Source organism: Grus americana, chromosome 3 (genome assembly GCF_028858705.1).
Source record: "Grus americana isolate bGruAme1 chromosome 3, bGruAme1.mat, whole genome shotgun sequence".
Classification (NCBI taxonomy): domain Eukaryota; kingdom Metazoa; phylum Chordata; class Aves; order Gruiformes; family Gruidae; genus Grus; species Grus americana.
In genome coordinates, this window is record NC_072854.1 from 65,693,355 (window position 1) to 65,713,148 (window position 19,794).

Below are 19,794 nucleotides of genomic sequence, written 5' to 3' on the forward strand. Positions count from 1 at the left end.
TCCTTTTTTTTTTTTTTTAGCCAGCCACCCACTCCACAGTGACTTTACAGAATAGACAATAGAAATTCCACACTCTATTTATTTTCTGGGAGTTCCTTTCTCCTTTTCAAACACAAGACTAAGAAACTTATACAGCAGTAAAATATGACCTTTACTTTTTTTTTTTTAAAGCCGTTTCAGAGATAATATTCCCGGCCCGCAATTTTGTAGTGTTTCAGGGAACATTTTGATCTTTTTGGAAAGGAAACAATACCAGTGAGGTTGTGTCATCTGTCTGTGCTACAAGAGCTGGGTAGAGGAGACGGGCCTGAAGTAAAGCTCCATAAGAGGAAAATGCAAACTGAACCTAACACCACACGCTCCAGGGGAAAGGAACCACTTGGCCAGTCGGTATGTGCATCATGATGATTGGCACCTGCCAATCAGTACTTGTGCATCTCTGGCCGGCTATCAAACAGATAGGGCTCACGAGATGAAACTGTGAGCAAAAGAGGAGGCTCATGTTATGTGTGAAGTACCAGAAGGAGAAGTAAAAGTCTTGTGGAAGGGTGCAAGAGGTGCAACTGGGGGGGCAGGAGACAGGGAAGACCATCCTTACCTAGGTCTGCTGGGGTAAGGGCAGGAGGCACAGAAACGCAATGAGTTCAGCTGCCTCCTGGATCCAACTAGCAAAAGTTCATTATTCCAGATGTTAGAATCTGTGGTTAAATAAACTGGTATCTCCATCAGTAAGTATGTTAGGTATGAAAAAAATGTGTAGCAAAGTGGATTTTGCATCTATTTAGTGTGTAAGTTGTACATATGGAAGAAAGTGAGCGAGTACAAGGAGGGGATAATTCTGAAAGAGAACACGGCAAGGCAGGAGCGCTTGCAGGTGTGTGTGTGGTCACCTACTCTGCCAGGAATCAGAGAAAATATACTTTTATCATTTTATAGCTTCTCCTTGCATACCTTCTTGGTACTACGTTCTTATATATTCTCTCTGGCACACCACTTTCATTTACCTTCCCCACCAATTTATTGCCATGTGTAACATGCACTATTGTTTAGTCACCAATTAGTCACAGCACTCCAATGCGATTTACAGATGCTTAGTCCATGGGTAAATTTGGCCCACACCACCTGCTCAGCTGAACAGGGATAAATTAGGAGTGAACTCACTTTGTAGAGCTATGATACATTACATTTGACCTTAAAACTGGCTATGAATAATAAAAAAATAATTATTCCCCAAATGCTTGATTAAAGCTTGAGGGGTAAATTTGCAAAGATGGGGGGGGGGGGAGTTCCATGAGCAAATCTTCTTATTGTTAACAGGATTTGGGTATTTATCTCCCCACATAGCATTTAAAATCTCTCAATAACACTAATAATTTAAAAAGGCCCACTAATGGCATAAAAGATGTAAAGAACATGTTTGCAAAATTATCTTTTCCTCTGCTTTCAGATTTGGATCAGAGTGGGTCATTTGCAGTATTTTCCCAATTCAGGTAACAAACTACGGTATATTTACTCTATCCCACGACAATTGATAACATGTAACTTGCTATGTAACTTTGGGGCAGATCTTTTCCAAATAACAGAATATGCTTGATTCCCATGATATCACTTAGGCCTTGATCTTGCAATCACATTTGCACAGATGGACTCCTGTATCCAGACCGAGCCCACATATGCCAAAGAGGCTCCACACAATGAAGGCATCGGCTCATGGAAATCCAATTGCAAGATCAAGACCTTAATTCCCTTTAGTTTTGTCTCAACCTAATGAGAGCTGTCAATTACTTATAGTAATTAGGTGGGCAAAGGATGTTAATGGGATGAGATTTTAAATATGCTACTTCAAAATTATATGAATAAATCATACAAATTTCTTTGCCTGTCCTTTACCATATGTCCTCCTTCAAATCTGTATCATTTCTTTTACATCTGTTGAAAAAGGCACATAATGTACAGGTACCGCAGTTGACTTTGAAGGACTTTAAAGATGATGTGCCAACTTTCAATAACTGTCACAAAAGAGACCTTTTAGCTAACAATGGAATTGTTGGGTTTGAAAAGAAAGTTATGATTTGCTAGTAAAGATGCCCCATTCTGTTCTTCCTTTTTTATGTTGCCAGTGCTCACTCATGAAACAAAACTTTCTATGCTAAATTGCTCTTAATTTGTACGTCAGAGGGAATGAGACTGTAATGCTTATTTTGGTTATAAGGGTATGATTCACCCCTCCATTCCTTATGTTTAGGGTTAGTGTCATTTATTGACATCAGTAGTTGATGGGGTAGTTATCATTTCCTCATAAGGCAGATATCATGCAAATAGTTGGCTTTAAAATGCAGATTTTAATCCATTTTCCTGAATTCAAAGCAACCTTATGCAAATGACATATTATAATATGCATCTTAGCATGCCAGTCCCTGGATGTCTCCTGTGGAGAAAACAAGCTTAAGTTAAGCAGATACGCCTTCACACTGCAGAGTGCTCAGCTGCTGGATCAGGTCAGTGTTAGACATTTACAGGTTCCGATATTTTAAATAGAGCCTTCGCGGAGAGCACCGTTAAATAACTGCGCAGATCTATTCATTTTTCCAAGCAGAGGCAATAACTGTTGGCATTACGTACAAACACTGTGTTCCTCCAAGAATAGCCCAGTGTGATTAGCTCTCAGCAGATTGGCTGTTCTTTTACGAACTCTCTTGAGTGGCTTTTCGTCTATACGCGTTTACAGATAAAGCCACTGTAACTGAGCACAGCTGATGAGTCATCTCGCTGAGTTCTGTACATCTGTTCCAAAACAGTTCATTGTTTTCTTGAAAAAAGAACAAACTTCTATTTTTAAGAAAGTCTGGGTTCATAACATTGTTATTAAGAAAAAACTCAGGCGGACATCTTATAATCTTAGCCTGTGAGATGAAGAACACTCCCGCTTCAGTCTAACAGTAATACTTAGTCTAAAAATGCCTTTTTGACATTGTTTTTTTATCTGTTGACTATTCTCTTTCTTACCTAAACGCAGAATTCAAACTGTGTTTTCCTCCTTAAATCACATTTTACTTCCAGGGATTAGGGATGATTCAAAAGTAATTGAAAGCAGAATGCAGCTGGAGTGCTCATCTAGTTCATGTATAATAAGGACCCTTACCACTTCTGCCCATTCCTAGTCCTTTGAAATGCAGTATTTCAGCAGGCTATTTAGTTCACACTTCTTCAAACAGCCATGGATACACACAGCTAAAAGGCCAAGAGTTTAACCTTTTCTTTAAAAATAGACAACTGTGTATCTCTGCGCTATCGAGGAATCTGGAAGGATAATAAAAATGTATACTTGAGCTAAATCATGAACTATGTCTTAAAATTATTAATTACAATGGATAAATTTAGATATATGGCTACTGGTCTACTATAACAGAATGCTTTAACTTGCAGCTCTGGTGGGTAGAACTTAAATGTTTCCAGCTTGTTTAATATTGATTCAGCAATCACCAGAAGAGCTTTAATGCTTACAAATGAAATCATTTGTTTAAATATTTGTTTAACTCTTAGACACTAATGTCAACTTGATGCTTGCTAACTCAGTTGTTGAATAGGATCAAAATTTGGGAATTGAGGATGTAAAGCTCATCAGTCGTAGCAAAACTGGAGTATAATTGATTCTGCCTTTGAGCTGGGAAATAGACTTGACTTCCCAAAGTTCCTTGTACTGCTCTGCAAAGATCAGACTCTCAAACACTAAACCATAACACTTTTGCAAGCAGTAGGATTTCAGTTTTCACAGTGAATGTATTATGAATTTATTGAGGCTTTTAGGACAGTAACTGGAGCAAACTTGCTTGGTAAAATTACAAACGTGAGCACAGACAGAGCTGTTGGTAGTTAACAGCATTCTTTGGAATAATAATTAAAAACAACCACAGCTGCAGATGTTTTCTAAAAGATCAAACCAGATGGAAGGGAAATTATAATGGTGGAATGGAGAACTGGTTTGAAGAGTTGGATGGGGTTACAGAGTTACAGGTAGAGTAAGGAGAGGACTTTTTTTCTTCCTCTTTGGAGCTTAAAGTAGAAAATAATATTTTGTTCACCTCAACGCTGCAAGAATCGGACAATTTCTCTTTCTGAAAATGTCCCTTGGACTTCATCTTTGGCCTGCTGCATTTAGATACCAGTAATGCAAGAGTCCATAAGATTTTACGGGAAGGCAAGATTGGTGAACACCACCTGCATCTTCAAATTCAGTCTCTTTCCAGGCAAGGATGTCATAAAATCTCATAAACAGATCGATTGCCAAGTAAAAGCTGACCTTTTGAAAACCACTGGCCATATAGGGACACCATTGAGAATCTCAGTGTTCTTACAGCTGGAAAACAGCAAGCTTAATTTTATTCACAGATGAATGTCCTTGTGTTGATGTCCTTTAGCTTAAATAGCTGTCCATCTCAATACAGTTATGCATTGTGGCCCTGCTCAGTATTTGCTCTATTAAGCTAAAGAGCTCAAGCTTTTTTTCCTTATTTGTTCTATCTTCTTCTGATAGAGTTAGTCTTACTTCCTCTTCCTTCTGAGATCGGAGCATGCTACTCCAGCCGGCATCTTTGCAACGCCTCTCATACAGCATTCAGTGATTTCCCAGGTCCCTTGGATACTGAAAATGGTGAATGTGATGTTCATATTGCTGCTGTTGGAAATGAGAATGCAGGGTTATTTGTTTCAGAAACCATCTCCAGGTTTTGTTTTTGCATTATAAAACCTTCAGCAGTTAGGTACTGTTTTGAGATGTAACATCTTGGCCGACTTGACACTCCCAAAGCTTTGCACAGCTGAGTGAACTAGACTGAAGAAGTTTCCTCAGTAAAAATGAGATGTTACTGGGGCCCTTGTGTCAGCAAAGGAGACTTGAACCTTAGAATTTATTCCCTTCCTGGATTGTCTTTTGCCCTTCACAGTCTAGATTTATTAACCTTGCACACTGCAAAGTTTGTATTTCTAATCTGTCCAATCTTAGGGAAAAACACTTGTTGACAGGTACAGAAACTATTAAGCCTAGTTGGCCAAATATCCATTTATTTTATACTCTGATTTCATAGCAAAACAAGGCTTACATGGTTACACTGTGTGTGTGGCTACATGTAACTGTATACTCATATCAAAGCTGTCTGTCCATTTGTCCCCCACACCTACAGAACAACTGTAGAATTAGTTTCCTGATTCCAACCAAATTTGACTGAAGGGTAAAGTTTACACAGATTATTAAGTTCCTGTAGGATTTTGTGAAAGTAGGTGGGAGGGTAAAAGGTGGGTATCAATTCCCTTCCAACTGTGGGAAAAGCTGCACTGTGAATTCAGCCTTTATGAGACACCAAAGGCTCCATGCTCAGGAGAAATACTTTGCGAATGCTCAACCTTGGAAAAGTTTCAAGAATAGGTTATATCATCTTAGACTCTGATATCCATAAGAAAACCTAGTTTCCTTTGTCTTGGAGCTTGGGGAGCCACTTTGTAAACTGTGTTAGAATTAAGCAAAACTGTACGTCAAATATTTGACTAAGTATTCTGCTCTCACATTGTGTAGGTATGTCACTCTTGACTTCTTCTGAACTCTCGCTATTTGTTAGTCTGAGTAATCAATCACAATATATCTAATACTTATACAAAATCACAAGTTCCACATCTGGCTGCTTGCCTGTGCACCTGATGATTTCTCTGGAGAAACTGTATAAATTAAAGACAGAAAAGTAAAGGGTCTTGTAGAAGTAAAAGCATCACAAATATACTTAAAATACTTACAGTTCAGAGGAAAAAATGTATGGTCTTTACACTTGGGGTTTAGCTGAGGATTTATTTAAGGAGCCAGAAGAGAGCTGACAATAGCGCAAAAGGAACAGTAAAAAAGAATCACAATTGAACAGTACGAACAGAGAAGTAAGAATGAATAAAACCATCTGTCAAACTCATGTGTTTTTGTGCCTCTGGAGAACGCTGTGGCCATAGCCCTTCCCCCAGGCTTGGTCATTAGCAAACTTTTTACTTGTGAAAACAGTAAAAGGCTGTATAGTGGCTGTGGTAAAGTGCAAGCCACAGAGCGAGGGAAGTAAGACTTTTAGATCAGCTAGAAAGCACACATGTTGCTTGGTGTGCTAGTCATTTAAAAAAAAAGTCTGAACTGTCATTACTGAAAACTTTCTCCTGTCAGAGAATTTCTGTGTCTCTGACTTCTCCCGCCACATTGTGTGCTTTTGTTAGAGAAAGGAAACAAAGTTCAAATAAACAAACAGCTCTATCTATGATATTTTAGTTGTGCCAGTGTTAATTGGGCAGGGATTTGGTTTTTTGCTCACCGGTTGTAACTTTCAGTGTCTCATGTGTTTTTGTTTTTCTTATTAAGCTTTCTTTTTTCCTGGAACCCGGACACTGGGAATGTTGAACTGGCTCTTATGGCTGAGTCGTATACAATGAACTGAGGACTGAACTTTTAATGCTTCCTGTAGAAACTACTTCAAAAATGTCATAGAAATATTTTTATATATCTATATATATATTTCTAGGACGGGTACCAATCCTGTAGAAGTCTTCCTCTGCAAACATACCTATTCTGTAGAATCTCTCTCTCTCTCCCACCTTGTACAGCCCCTGTCCCAGGGATATATTGTGTTCAGTTAAGCTCTTCAGCAAATGTGGAATCATCCTGGAATCAGAAGATGAAAAACAAGAAACACGATGGACACTTTTCACAGTAGATTGTTTATTTACTTAGAGAGTAATTATCCTTTTATTACCTTTCCAGGAATGCTTCTTGGTCCCAAAAGGAGACTGGAACAGAATGTCACTCACAGCCACTTGCCTGATTTATTTTTACTGTCTGCTATAGTGCAGGTGCAATACCTTCAACAGGAATTGTTCTTCCAGCTGCAGAAACGAAGCAGAGAGACAAGTTCCCTATTTTGCATGGTCTTGTCCTCATATGGAAAACAGAGCCACTTGTTCCTGTAAAGGTCTGCCCACTTGAAAAAATATCTGGGACTGGGAAGCAAAAGAAAGCTTTGCTTCCTGCATTCATGCATAGGTGAACCACTGTGTGGCCCGTATTTATTTATTTAACAGTCTTACCTTTATGTGATTAGCTTCTGTACTTCACTTTTATCCACGGTAATGTTATTTTGGTTTATGAATTAAATCACCAGATGTCAGTTTAAGATGACAGAAAATCGGCTTTTAGAGAAATTGTTCTTTCCCCTCTCAGTTTTGAAGAACTTGTCTTCAAAACTAAGCCTTACCTGTCATATTCAGGATAACACTATTGTGTCCTTTGTCTGAGATTCTGACGCAAAAAGTATTTGTTGCCTGCTTGAACGCAAAGACAGAACTCTTCTACAGCCCCTAATGGTATCCTGGTATCTATTTTTGTAATGTCTTTGATTTGCATGTGAATCTCAGCTTGTGATGAGCTATGAGGAGACTTGTGCACCTTCTCACCGCCTGTGCCAAACCCATGGGAACATGATATTGGACTCCAGTGCGATACCAAGACTTGAATACACTTCTGTTGCTGTTCCAATCCCATTTTAGTCCAATCAGTATCTATTAACATGTAGATTGTGAAAATTCCAGTTGTTAAAGTGATACCTGCTATTGACAATAGCTTTATGTTCAAACCTCAACATTTATAAATGCTCCTGGGTATATTAGTTAGAGGCACACTACTGTTACAGTTTATTGGAAACAGTCGGGGTGGATACAGGAGTTTTATAACTCCTCTTTCTAGTGAGGTGCTGACAGGGAAGGTTGAGCTTTTTGGGACATAACAACATTGGGATTTTTTCAGCTTCCAAATGGGGAAGGTCTGTTTGCGCACAGGATTCATTCCAGAAAGGTCTGCACAAACAGCAGCCCTGTTTGGAAATCGGGCAACGGACAGGCATTTATAGCAATGTCATGTTTCCTTTACACATCACGGCTGGAGTGGAGCAGAGTAAGTAATCCATCAATTCAGTTTGAACTTTGGCATTGGGCACCATTGTCAGGCTCCACTGAAAATACATTTTCAACTATGGAATGAAATGGATCATCTTAACATCTTCTCAGGTGTGGAAAGCATAGTAACAATCTGAGGTTTGAACAAAGTATTTTCCTTCAGAAAGCTGAAAGTCTTGCAACGAACAGAAGGCACAGTGAGAACACTCCCAGTTTTACCAAATCCTGCTGTTCTTACTGAATGCACACACACACGCGTGCACATGCACAGAGCTTGTGGCCAGTGGTTGCACCACTCTTTTATGAATCAAGACTTCTGAACTACCAGCTGGCCCTGACCTGCTGTCTGGTTGATGGTTTGTCATTGTGGAGAAAAACATTTGGCATATCTGATTAGAAGCTCGCAGTAGATTGTAAAGTGAATTTGAACTATTCCTTCTAAAACAAATTACTTCACAAGGCACAGACTTCTTTTAACGTTTAAAACACTGTGGGGGAAAATATTCTGACCCTGACACTACCTGTCAAAGATGCCTTGAGAGTTTTGTTATCACTAAAAGTGCACAGACTCTATGCTTATATAACTCAGTATTTTTAAGTACCTACATGATCTAGAAGACTGTGCCTTATTTTAGGAAGAAACTTAAACCGCAGATTGTCCAACTTGCTCCCAGATTAAAAGATTTCAGATGCTTTAGAAATGCACACTGATATTAACTGTGGTTTATTTAAACTTACTTTGGCAATTCATGTAGGGATGAGTAATAAAAAAAAGGTATTCCAGATATCCTATTTCGTCACAGCTCAGGATGCTTCAAATGCCACATCTGCTCACTCGTCTCCCAGCAGTGATTCTTGCCCCAAATTCCTGAGGTCTCCCTTGCTCCCTGTCCTGGCTCCCCCTCAGCCCCTGTCCCAGGCCCTTCCTGTGAGCGGCATTTGCACATCCCGTCTGTCCCACCAGCAGCTTTGCCACTCCTGCGGGTGTTTTTCTTTCTCAGAGGTAGGTGAAGGAAGATCCTGGTGGGAAAGAAAGGGCAGCCTGCCCATGCCGGCCCCTCATTTTCCCTACTGAGCGTGGCAGGTGCCAGTGAATGGGTGATGGAAGAGATCTGCCTCTCCCTTGGAGCAAGCTCTCAATCCCAGGAGACCGGGCTTTTCCCTTGGCATGCCAGAGATGCTCCTCTGTCCAGAAGACAAGGTTTAGCTCCCATCAAACTCTTGTCATATTCCCCCATGGCTCCTAAAAAGATGAGAGTTGGCAGCCTTTTAAGTGAAGGATTTAGGTGATGGAAAATGTGCTAATACTTCCCAGCTGAAGTAAGGAGTTATTTGTGTTTAATGTTTCCTTTTTTCCTAAGGCTTTGGAAAAGTTTTGAATTGACAGCCTTTTGCTAACCTAGTAATGCCTTGCCCACAGATGTACAGTTTAATTTGACAACTCAAATCCTGTGGACAGCAAAGAGATGATAGTAAGACTGAGGCGATGGGTGGGGTCACCCTGGAATCCAAAAGCAGAGCGGGGCATGTCTTCTCCTGGCAAGGGGATCCACACAGCAGGTCCAAGGAGGTCCCTGTCCAGCCTTCGCTGCCGTGCTGTGCGTTCACGCCCTGCTTTAACACCGGTGAGATCCAGTGCTTCATTAAAACAAACAAGATTTGCAAGACCTTTTTTTTGTGTATGTAAACTCAGCAATAACATTAATGCTGATATCGAGACTTAAATAATCAGCCTTACAACAATCACACACGGATTAAGGATACTTAGCTCTGCAGGAACATTTAGATCTTTAGATCAAAATGAGATACTTCAGAATAAATCTGTTGTAACTTTCATTTTGATCCAGGAACATCTTGGAATGAATGGGAAGCTTATTCTTACTCCTGAGTACTACACAATAATTGATTTTTCTATGGGTAATAATTGAAAGGGTGTTAGGAGTAGTCTTAAAGGTCACAGACCAATAATAATATAATTTTAATATCTTAAAGAAAATCATGCTGATGTTCTAATGACTTCGTTCCCTTCTACTTTAAAGGATATATTTAGTAGTATATGATGTTCCTTAACATTTAGCAAGTACATGTTTTGATTCCATTTATTCAGGTTTACAGTTTAACATATGCATTTACACATACTGCTTTAAACACAGCAGGAGGGAAACACTTTTCATTTTATCCATCTTAAGTTTTTGCATTTATTTTAATCTCTTCCCACTGTGCTAAGATTCTCAGAAACATTAACATTTTTGATCCTGTAATATTAATGAATCACATCAGCATCATGTTGCAAGTCAGTATTTCTCTCCCCCAATTCCACAGTACCTTGGCTTCCTCCCCACCCTATTAGCTTAACTCACACCCCCAGAGTTGCATTGATTTTATCACTGGTGTTTAAATATGCTACTGTTACGGAGGGGTTAAGCAGGTAGGATGATTGCACTAATAAAAATTGATAAGTAGTCAGGTTATCCTTCCTAATTTATTGCCATGGCAACAGACAGCACATGTGGCTTGTTGCTGAAGAACAGAATGCTAATAATCAAATGTGTCTTACCCAAATGAATATATAACACAGCTTACTAATACAGTGCCTTGACATTGTATACATTACTGAACAGCAGCATGCATTAATTCTGCATCTAAGTTACTTGATGCATATGCTCTGGAGAACAGGAAAAATGAAAAAGCACGTCTGCTACATCAAAGCTGTTCATTAAAGTAATGTATTTTAAATAGTATATACAGTGAAAGATCCAATTCTCCAACACTTATCTTGTTTATTTCAGTAGGTGGTTGGTATACTAGGAAAATGCAGTAATGCATAGTCATTGTGAGATGGCATAAAAATAACCAATACAGCACAAGAGTTCAATTAAGCAATAATCTCTGGGAAAAAATGGTCATTACTAGCAGTTAATGGTTGGTTTGTTAGTTAATGGCCCAAGGCAAAGCTGAAAGCAGTTAAGCCTCTAACAAACTGGTTGTGAATTATGGCAACAGTGGTTTTGTTGGGGATTTCCCCCCATTATATATTACATGTGATAGTTTATGATAGAAATAATGTATTTTTAAGACAGTAGTTGTTACACAGGATGTTATTGGAAATGTCAGGTTTTTCAAGGAAATAATTGATTTTCTACCCAAAAGCAAGAAAAATATGCACTCTTATATTTATATGTAGTATACATATTATACATGTATATTGCACATGTATTTAATATTAAATAAGATATGCTATAGACATTATATATATAATATATTAGAGACTATATATAATATATGAGACTACATGTCACTTTGGAAATTTCTATATCATTGAAAGTCCACAGAGTATATATGTGTATACACACACATACGTATATACTTATATATACATAGATGCATATATGTACATACATATATGTACTTTATACACATACACACAGACACACACAACCTCAGGCTTTTGCCCAATGTCCTCTACACATACTTCAGTGAATTGTTAAGGAGAAGAAAGGACACAAGAAAAATCTTTCAAATTTGGCAAATCAGCTCATCCCAGTGTTTTACAAACATAAAGCCTCTGCTTCACCTGAAATCATCAATACCATCATTAAGTTCCTTAACCTGAGATCTTGTAACACACTTTTTGTTTTGCACCATAATCTCAGATTAATTTCTTTATCAGCCATGCTTTCCATTAAAGGCCACAGGACTTGTTATAACCAGAACAAGCTATGGACCCAAACATGAGGCTTGAAACAGTTACGCTGGGGAATGTAATGTTGTGTCTATTTTAACTCAAAGCTTTGTGTCCTGGTTTAGGTTGAGATAATTTTCTTTCCAACAGCTGGTATAGTGCTGTGTTTTGGATTTAGAATGAGAATAATGTTGATAACACACTGGTGTTTTAGTTGTTGCTAAGCAGTGCTTACGCTAAGTCAAGGACTTTTCAGCTCCTCATACTGCCCTGCCAGCAAGGAGGCTGGGGGTGCACAAGAAGCTGGGAAGGGACCCAGTCAGGACAGCTGACCCAAACTGGCCAAAGGGATATTCCATACCATATGATGTCATGCTGAACAAAAAACCAGGGGGGAGCTGGCAGGGGGGCAGTGGCTGCTGCTGGGGGACTGACTGGGCATCGGTCAGTGGGTGGTGAGCAATTGCATTGTGCATCACTTGTTTTGTATATTATTTTATCATCATGATCATTATTATTATTATTTTCCCTTCGTTTACCTTTTTCTTTCTGATTCTCTCCCCCATCCCACTGTGGGGGGAGTGAGCGAATGGCTGCGTGGTGTTTAGCTGCCTGCTGGGTTAAACCACAACACTTTGTTACATTGAAAAGGATATTTTGCTCATGGAAATTGTTGGGATGCAAGTGCAGTCTGCTTCCAGAAAGCAAAAGGGTGATGGGGTTTTAATCAACTTCCTGGAGATTTAAAAGTATCTTGATAAACTGAAATGGTTGGTGAAAATTGCCATGATGTTATAGTAAACCAGCTTCACAATGAATCTGAGGTGAGGCAATTTCAGATAAGACGGGGAGCCATAAAACTGTCATGAACATAAAGAAAACTATATTTACAGTATGAGTACCATATATTCATTCTGAAAATTTTCATGAGTACAGTTCAGTGTTAGATCATTTATTTAGATGCCAGGGTAGGTAGGAATTCTAGGAATGGTGAATTTGGAGTAGATTGAGTTCTGGTGTTAGCTCTATTTGTACTTGTAAAATAATTTTAAGTTAGATATAAAAAAGTGCTTCTTCCAAAGATTTGCCAGGAGTGAAAGTTTCCCATAAGATCTTCAAAAGATGGGAAATTATATATGAAGTACTTCAAAACTATTTTTCACTTTTGAAAATTATTCTTAAATATGTGTGTATATTTATATGTATGTATATGCATGTACACACATAAACACACAGCACTACATAAGAAAGAACAATGCAAAGATGTTAATTTTTGACCAAATTCAAGAAATGAATGGGCAACCTTCAAATACGCATACGTGCTGTCTCAGCTTTGCCTTCTTTTTCAAATTTTTTCACAGGACCCCTAGTGCCATACAGCAAAATAAAGAACCACTGCACTGCATAGTCTCTTTGTTGTCTAGGCTCATTTCTGAAAACTGGCAATATTCTGTTCTTCCTGTGACAAGCTGTCCAGCAGAGCTTTCAACTTGAGCTTTATGATACTTTTCTTCCTTTCTTATAAGGTGCTTGAGCCCCACCAGTGAGATCTGCTTCTCTGAGCAGGAGTCACTGGGATTGCAAAGGAAGTTGCTGTTGTGTAGGATCTTTTGCAAGTCTGAAAAACAAAGTAGTTAACTATGAGACACTGGGGAGAAAAAAGAAAAAAAAATTTTTTTTTTTTTAATCTACTGAATACCCTTATAAAGACTTGGAGCAAGGAAAGGATTCAGTTCCTAAGAGATACCAAACCAGTTCTATAGATCAAGTTCAAGCTGACGTACCTTGGAAGAAAAGGCAGGACCATTGGGCTGGCTCACAAAGCTGGGCAGGCACGCTTAAATTATAGGGTCAAGGAGACACTAGTTCTAACATTTCCGATAAGAATACACTGCACCACTACATGTTCATCCTACACGAGGCTTTACATTGGTCTCAAAATGTCAGAAACCACAACTGTTTAACTATTTGAAAATGTTAAAGGAAATATTACCTGCAAGACCAGAAGCCCTATTATCTTTGACAAATAGCTATACCAAAAGAGGTCCTCACCCAAAAGTAGGGTAGTTTTTAATTTTTTTTAGATCATTGAGGTTAGGTGAAGCCCATTGACAATCTATCCATCTTATTTTTTTAGAAGAGCATTACCAATTTTAGTATCTCAAATAATCACTGAATACAGGTTTGTTTTTAGCTATCTATGGGCTAAAAGGACAGAAAATATTTAGTGTTGGTGAAATGATTGATGACACATGCAGAAGGGTCTGCAATATACAACCTGCTAAAGCGAGCCTTCTACAGCAGAGCATTCTCGGGAAGATTTCCATGCATCTTCCCAATGTTTTTGATGTACACAATTGATGATGTGAAATACACTGATTTAGATAACTTCACTCAAGGTTTCCTGACAGAGGACTTCTGAACTATCGCAGTGAAGACCTGCTGTTATACAGGGTCAGATTGAAATATTTTATCAGCTGTTAGCAATCTTTACAAAACCTTGATTCACCTATCTTAAACCCCTTTCCTCTGAAATACTAAAGTGAATATGGTGCTTTTTCACACAATGGATGTCAGATAAATGAAATTTAGATTATATGGACTGAACTGCACCAACTCTTAAGTGAACTTTGGAGTTAAGTGGTCACTGAACTTCATTTAAATGGATTTTGGAGTTAGAAACTTTGAGTCCTTGATATTTTCTGTTTACAGTGTTGCTTAGATGCCAAGGGCTAAATCCATGTGGGATGTAGGCATTACAAGGATGAGTGCCTAAAATGGGATGGCTCTACAGGTTCTCCACAGTGTACAGGAAGAGCTCAGCATTTAAGAGGGGAATACAGAAAGCCAATGAAATAAGGTGAGCACTGCTGAAGCCAGTCAGTGGGAAATAATGAGGAGAACTTGGGGCATTGCAGGAATTCCTCTACTAGACCACAAAGGGAAAAGGGAGCCTCCATCTGTAAATGAGTGTGTGAAACGTCTCTTGATACAAGGAAAATAAGCTGGAACAGCCTTTTTTTCATGTAAAACAACATACAAGACAATCTTACCCAGTTAGGAGTCTTCTTGTAAGATGTTAAAAGACCCAAGTTAGGCTCCCTTTTTGGAACTGGCTTCTTTACCTGTGAGGCTAAATGGTCATATTAATGCTTTCATTATACTCTCTGCTAGGTGTCAAACCTCAGGGGTCAAACTCAAATAAGCGAGATCTTTCACAATCCAGATGAGCACTCTAACCATTGAATTATTGACTAAAAGCAGACAGTGGGTTTCATATTTGTCTTAGTTCTCCTCTGTGTAAGGCTGAAAACCAAAAACAAGTTATGATTTTGTTTAAAAATGAAAGTGGAAGAAATCTAGGTAACAACATCCCCAGAAACTTCGATTTCAACAAACTTTATGGACTTAGACACCTAACGTACCAGTTTGAGAGCTGAGCCCTTTTCTGTATACAGCCCCAGGGTCTTGCTGTCCAAACATAAAATAAAAAGGCAGTTCTACACTCTGGCTTCATACCTGTGGTGCTCTTTATAGTTCTGTTTTTCTGTATATAAAATGATAACTAGAGATATTTTTTTCTGGCGATATTGAAACACTAATTAGATGGGTTCTCATTTTCAGAAGCATTGAGCAATCACCAAAAAAAGCTAAAGCCACTGAGCAATGAGTGCACAGGACCTCTGAAAAATCACTCCCTTAGTGTTAGTAAAGCACTTTCATGGCTAAAGATGCTGTATAAATGTTCAGTATTATTAGTGCTATGTGTACATTATGTTGCCTCAGTTGATTCAGATCATGTCTAATCATGATTTTTCAAATAATTCCCCTCTGTGTCTGGAGAGGAAATTAAATCAGAAAGTCTTCTGTACATCTGAAAGTATTTTGTATAAGAGTTCGAGAGAAGGTAGAGTCAGACAAGAGGACGGGGTGGAGAAGGGGGAGTTGTATTTGTCAGGAGACAGCAGCCTTAGGCAGTGAACTGTTTGTTCAAACAGCAGCGAGAAATAGGAGCAGAGACTGAGAGCCATATGTACAGAAAGTATCAAAACAGGGGCAAGAGACAGAAACAGAGACAGAAACATGATTCTGTAAATGGGCAGGGATGGGTAAGAAAGAGGAAGCTGAGGAAACAGAACAGTGGAGGCTGGGAGGGGGAATAAGGCCTTTTGATGGGGAGCAGGATAGGTGCTGAGGAGAAATTAAGCAATCAGAAATCATTACAGAGCTGCCTGCATGACCTTAATTTTGCCCTCTTGTGCATGCACATTACGAGTCTATCTTTCGTTACGTAATCCCATGCTATTTTTTCCCCAGGACGGGCCGTGTCCTGGGGAGGACCCGGAGCTGTGCGGCGGTGGAGACAGCTGCCACTTGGCGTGGGGCAAAGGGAAAGCCATGGTTCTGGGAGTGGGGCTGAAGGAAGACCCGTTCCTGAGCTATCAAAGCCTCTCTTAATGGAAATAAAACAACACATTTTGAACGTAATTCTGACGGTCTCAGTGATGAGAATTTCAGACTAAAACCTGTGCATTCTTTCTCAGAATACACTTCTCTGGGATGTAAGAGCTATAGGGTAAAGACTTTGAGCTTCTTAATGGAGAAAAAGCATTTTAATCCTAGGCCATTCTGAAATTCACAGCTCAGGGAAATTGAGGGATCGATACTCAGAACTGGGTTTCAGTATACTTCAGAGTGCACCACCATGACATCCAGCGTCATACATCAGCAGAAGAAGGTATGACTATTGAATATAGAGGATATGAATATTGAATGTAGACATGAATATTGAATAGCTATCCATTCAGTATATATAATCTGCATATACCATGCAAAGATGATGTCAAATCTATTTTAAATGTTTTAGGAAACATGAGGATAAGCAGTGATTCTGGGTGTATCTTCAAGAAGTGGGTAGAGAAAGGCAATGCAACTTTTTCCTCATCATGTAGACATGTTTTGTATCAGGTGGTAATAGAAGGGCTCTAGCCTCCCTAGTTCTTCTGCTAAGTTCAGTCTCTGAAAATGATGGATGAGGAACTGCGAGGGGAAAAATGGCTGCACTGGCAGGCCAAGGGTTAGGAACTGGTGCGATGAAAGGCATAAGATGGAAAGGGGAAACAGATCTAACTAGACAAATCATTTAATATGAAATATGTGTGGAAATACACAGCCTTAAAGAGCTACAGTTCCTGAGTTGTGAACTCTCCATCCTGCTCTTTAGTCTTCCTTCAGTAACTGATGTCTGCTCTGCACAGACCAAGGTGTGCATGGTACAGGAATGACTTATCAAGGTTCAGAGCTAATTTCAGTGACAACCCTCCTTCCTGCATCCTTCACCTTTCTGTCTCAGTCATCTCAGTCTGCTACGAGGGATCCCAGTCCTTCTTCTTATCCCCCAATCTTTTTTTTTTTGCCTCAAGTTTTCCATAATCATCCTCATTTACTTCTCTCAGTTCACATGTCTTTCTGCCTTACTCAGATTTCTTTTTTTCTAAATTATAGGAGAGAACTTTCCATTTTCTTCCCACTGCCCAGGAGTGGCAGGTACAGTGTTGTGCTACCAGCAGAAGAGAGACATTTTCTCAATCCTTCTGTTCAAGGAAATGGCAGCTCTTGAGCTTTTGGGCAGCCAGAATTGGAAGGGAAGCCCTGCTTCCCTCCTACACTCTAGATTGCAAGGTACATAGTTTGGGTGGAATTGTCAAATAATTTATCTGCCAGAATTGAAGCAATCTCTGTTGACTATCTGAGTTAGCTAAGATTTAAGTACATTATTTGGTGGATTTGAGAAAAACAGTAAAAATGTGGAAAATGATACATAACCGATAGAAAGATCGCTCCCTATGGATTTTCACTTCCCTGCTTCAAAGCCCATATTTGTTAGAGCTTATGTGTGTGCACACATAGTTCTAGAAAGTAGCTGAAATAATAATCTGAGAAAAAAAAGTAGCCTCTTGAAAGCACCTGCAATTGCTAAAATATAACAAAGTTTTAAGCAATTGAAGAAAATGTCTTATAGTGGGAAGATGGTGATATCTATGCCACCTATAATTACGAAGTCGCATAGCAATGAGTTGATGCAAGCACACTGATGAACATGATATAAGCATCTACAGTGTATAGGAGGATAGAAACAGACACACAGAGCTAGTTAACAGCTAATTTCTCCCAAAAGATTAAATGAAATTATTAGCCAAGATATTTGAGAGGTTTTGACAGTCTTTTACAGTGTATATTTTTTAACTGGGAAAAAAATCTGATTCAACTTTTGAAGATGTAATATATATTTAAGACTAAGCTGTAATTAATACATGCATTGTTTTTATAGTAGGAATTGAATGCTTCAAAACCAGAGCAGTGAGATGGGACAGGGGAGAGGGTGGGACTTAGCAGGAGAATGAAAATGACTATGGTAAGTATTAAATTTGGAGACAACATTGCTAGATAAGGGGAGAGAAAAAAGGCGGTGAAGCTTGGAGAACACCTGGCACCAGCTGGCATTTGCTGGACAAATTTTGACATTGGGAGACTGAGACTGGAAAACAGGACAGAAAGGAAAACGAGTGGTGGAGGGAGTCCTGGAGAACAGGAGGCCAGGGTTGGAAGGTGTGAGGCAGATGGGCTTATCTGCTGAGAGGAATACACAGGCTGTAAAATGCTAATTTAAAATAGCATTAAAGTAGCGAAGTCACACAATGAAGAGCTAGAAGATACAGTGACAGAAGTAACCTGTGCAAAGACAATTTGTTGTGGAACTAACTCCCTGGGAGCAATGCCAAGTGCCGAAAGCCTTCAGGACTGTGAGTGGGAGCTCTGGGGAAATCGTAGTCTTTGAGAGTGGGTCATCTAAGTAGCCTGTACTCCTTGTGGTTGGAGCAATGTACGTATTTCACCTCTTACCTTCACCTCTTACCTTTCTTTGAGTGGAGTCCAATCTTTTGCCCAGGCCATGAGGTTATACCAGTGTCTCATACACAAGAGAAAGCAATCAGAGAAACCCTTGTTTGCCCATCTTTGGATGATGTGTGTTAGTGCTTAAATTATTACCATCTCAATTCTCTGGTGCTGTGATGCTATACCTGCAGCTGTGGTCTATCTTTGTAAAGGAAAATCCCCGTTCAATTATCAGCCTCTACTGAAATATTTCAGATGATCTCAGCAGAGAAGTAAGAACACAGCTGGGTGAGAATTTATTTGCAGATGCTGAAAAACATAGAAGCTACTAATGGTGATCTAAATGAGGGGTTTCGCTGTGTCCAGCTTTTATTCTGAAGTAAGAACAACGGCTTTGTCTGGGTTGGGACAGGGAAGAGGGTATGTCTGTACTGCCTTTTGAAGCTATTCCTAATCCCTATTTGCAGGTGGTACAGACAATTAAAGTTGGCCCAGGGAGTGTCCCCAGAGTATGTGGGATGCTAGGAAGGCGAACAGTTTTGCTCCAATCGGTTATATAGAAATTCTGCATAATACAAACAGGTGAAAAGGCACAAGAGGACCATGGCATTTTGTGCATACAGCACTCATGCAGCCATGGGTCCAAAGCCGATACATATGGCTAGTCTATACCAGGTATTGCCTGGGCTGAAGAAGCAGGATACCATTTGTGTGTAACAAACTTAAATCATTGCTTTACAGAAATTATTTTTAGAGAGGAAAAAATTACTGTTATGTTTGACACAGAAAACTGAGAATGGCCTTATGATACAACATGATGAGAAGGCTTAAAATCAATTGGAATCAGGAAAAATCTGAAAAGAAAAAGTAATCCAAGGGACAAAGTTATTCATGTGAAGAGGAGTGTTGTTTTCGCCTTCTGGTTTCATGAATTATTAAATCTCTTTTTATAGGTAAGACTCTATAAATAAGAATGAAAACAAGACCCATCCCACAGACTCAGCCCTCCCTACTGCCTGAAATAATAATAATAATGATAATTAAAAAAAAAAAAATAAAGTCTTGTGCAAAGGTGTGTTCAGCAGCCCTGTTGTTTTTTCTTTGATTTTTCTGAGGGGGAATTCATCTTCTGGAATGCAAGTAAATCTTCAAAAGGGGATTTTTCCTTTGGAATGCAAATTATTCTGATGATGCTTCCCACACCACTGAGGGAATATAGTAATGATACCATGCACTGATCCAGCTAT

General features: G+C 39.2%; 1 long non-coding RNA gene across 1 annotated transcript; it reads left to right on the plus strand.

The window, feature by feature from the left end:
- Window positions 1–302: 302 nt before the first annotated feature.
- On the plus strand, window positions 303–16,058 carry LOC129204107 (uncharacterized). Its single transcript, XR_008576281.1, has 3 exons — window positions 303–390; window positions 1,448–1,490; window positions 15,968–16,058. It is a non-coding gene; the product is annotated as an uncharacterized LOC129204107 (long non-coding RNA).
- The last annotated feature ends 3,736 nt before the right edge of the window (window positions 16,059–19,794 follow it).